The 2,888-nt window shown below is 45.2% G+C and overlaps 1 long non-coding RNA gene across 1 annotated transcript; it reads left to right on the top strand.

The window, feature by feature from the left end:
* The first annotated feature begins 256 nt into the window (after nucleotides 1–256).
* Nucleotides 257–1,760, top strand: LOC148696885 (uncharacterized). Its single transcript, XR_015962471.1, has 3 exons — nucleotides 257–360; nucleotides 852–918; nucleotides 1,719–1,760. It is a non-coding gene; the product is annotated as an uncharacterized LOC148696885 (long non-coding RNA).
* Nucleotides 1,761–2,888: the final 1,128 nt, after the last annotated feature.

Here is a 2,888-nt window from a genome sequence, read left to right as displayed (position 1 = left end):
TCCCTGCACCCTGTCCCGAGTTCCCTTTCCTTTCCCATTTTCCATTCCAACGTACGGACACACACACAAACACATCAAATCTTCACAGATCGAAGAAACAAAGTACATATCCGTGCTCATGAGGCTCGTAGGAGTCCAACCGTACCCATTTCAGGTAAGAATACCTTCGTTTTCACGTAGAACTCGGGATACCCAATTTTGGGTACTGTTCATGCACACGTAATTTCTCAAGTTTTTGGAAATTTCAAGCTTGTAAGAAGCTTAGTGAGGTCCCTAGGAGGCTCGGGGTGGTTCGTTTGAAGGTTTTGGACGTCGGGATAGTGAGTTTCGAGGTTGGCCTGAGTTGGGGTGATTTTCCAGGTGAGATTTCGTGGATTTTAGCACTTGAAAGTGGTATGATTTTATTCCTCTCGTTGTAAGCTTCATTTTGGTACCAATTTTGTGAAATTTGGTTGAAAAACGAAGAAGATAGGACGATTTAAAGTTTTCCCGATTTTCCGGCGTCGGCGCCGGAGCCTCGCCGAAGAAGACAACGGAATATTCCGTCAAAACTGACGGAATATTCCTAACGCCGTTGACGGTTACCGTTAGGGATAACGGAATATTCCTGACGGCGTCAACTGACGCCGCAGCGTGCCTGCGCGTGGCCGGCGCATGTGGTCGTGCCTTGGCCGGCGCGTGGGGGCGTGTGCGACGGTGAAAAATTATTTTAAAAATATGGGATGTTCCTGAGGTTGAGTAGATCACGTTGGTGTATTCATACACCCCATTTGAGCATTGTATGAGAAGTTATTTCTAAAGGTTGGTTATGTACTTTAAAATTAACGTTTTTATAGTTGTTTCGCATATAGGTGAATCCTATCCCGAGGACGAGCGTGGTCACTCGAGGCAGGGGGGTTACGACCCTTCCACATACCAGTGAGTGGGCTTTTGGTTTTCCATATATACCTATATACTTATATTTTCCCAGAAAGTGATTTAAACGTTTATTAGTTATATGCCATATATTATATTGCCATTTGTTATGCATGATTAGTTGCATTTATATATGTGTATGTATTGGTGCTGCGGACGCACAGGTAAGTGCCAGGTAAGTGTAATTCATGTTTACATTCAGTAGTGATTTGAGATGCTTAGAGAGCTCATAACCTGCACCCCCGGTGTTAGTGCTCCCGCCCAGAGTTGGGCACAGTCCTTCACGTGATGTTCACCTCCCGCACCACACGCTCAGCTTAGATCCAAGTTAGGTGCACAGTCCTGTCGTACAGACCACTTTAGGTGGTTCCGACTCGTAGGTGACCTGCGATTATTCGCCCAGCCTTCACGTAATCGTAGCACTTGAGCGTATACATATATTACATCCAGGCCTGTCGTATAGACCACTTTAGGTGGTTCCGACTCATGTGCAGGTCTAGTTAGTGAGATTGAGATTTGAGCTCTAGATTCAGCCGTACAGGTCACGTTAGGTGACTCCGGCTGATAGATTATATGATATTGATGTGTGTTTACCTGAGCACTTGCATTTTACTTTGAGGTTTGGCATAACATGTTCTTGAGCATGATTTGTATATATATATATATATATATATATATATATATGTACTCTATTTTCTGGAAAGTATACAGGTTTTACGGCGAGGGGTTATAACTTATTTATTAAATGGTTTTCGAAAAGCTTTGTTTTTGCCCACTCACGCTTTTGTTTTGCGCCCCTCCAGGTTCTAGTTGGCTAGCACGTTTGGTGGTTTCCCTGAGGATTTCCTGGCATATCTGACAGACGATCACCAGCGTAGGACCACCTTCGGGTGTACTTTTGTTGCGTCATTTTCTCCCGGACTGCTTAGGCTTTATGCTTTGAGCTTAGCGTCACACTTACGCTTGCACTTGTTGTTATTACTTTATGAGACTAGTTTTTATTTATTCGTATTACTATTTTCATTATTATTTTATTAGCTTCCGCACTGTGCACGTGGTTACGTCACTTCCACGTGACGGCCAACATGCCCTGATCTAGGTCGGGGTGTGTCCGTTTGGTATCAGAGCCTAGGTTTGGCAGTCCTGTGCTTTTGTGAGTATTCTAATGGTTTTGGTGTCTTCTGTCAGAATTATGCCGCCTCGTCGGGAACCACGTCGTTCTGCTGAGCCTAGTTTCCCCGATATTGCTCAGCTGGAGGAAGCTATTGCTACAGCTATTCAGTCGGCGATTCGCCCTCCCCAGAGGACTCATCTGGAGACTATGTATAATTTGAAATTGGATAAGTTTGAAGGCAACGAGGGTCATGAGGGTGCAGAGCGATGGTTAGAGCATATTGAGAAGACTTTTCGTGTTTTGCACAGTTAGGGAAATCTCCCAGTTGAGAAGTGGGTTGAGATGACATCGTGGTTTTTGGGTAAGGAATCTGCGTCCTGGTGGGAGCAGGAACTTTGTCGTTTGACTCCAGCTGAGAGGACTGATTGGGATGTTTTCCGAGAGCTGTTCAAGAGAAGGTTTGTGCCTCCTGAGTATATTGATCGAAAGAAGCAGGAATTCACTAAGTTGAGACATGGGAAGTTGACAGCGAATGAGTACTACCGGAGGTTCACTGATTTGTCTCGCTATCATCCAGATGTTGCTGGCAATCCGGCGGAGATGCTTCGTCGTTTCCGTTTAGGCACTAAGAAAAAGTGGCGTTCGATGGCGACCACTACCCAATGTGATACCTACCAGGAGTTTTATGAGATTCTGCTGAGGATTGAGGATTTGGAAAATATGCCGAGCAAGAGTGAGGAGGAAGAGAAGGATGGTAATCAGAAGAAGGATGACAAAGGTAAAGGTCAGGCGTCGTTCGGACCTCGTAGGACACAGAACTTCAAGAGGGGTGGCACTAGTTCTAGCTCTTCTAGCGGTG

This window comes from Pyrus communis, chromosome 5 (assembly GCF_041283825.1).
Source record: "Pyrus communis isolate YQ-2024b chromosome 5, ASM4128382v1, whole genome shotgun sequence".
NCBI classification, from domain to species: Eukaryota; Viridiplantae; Streptophyta; class Magnoliopsida; order Rosales; family Rosaceae; genus Pyrus; species Pyrus communis.
Note: the sequence above shows the minus strand (reverse complement) of the source record. Positions and strands in the feature narration are given on the sequence as shown.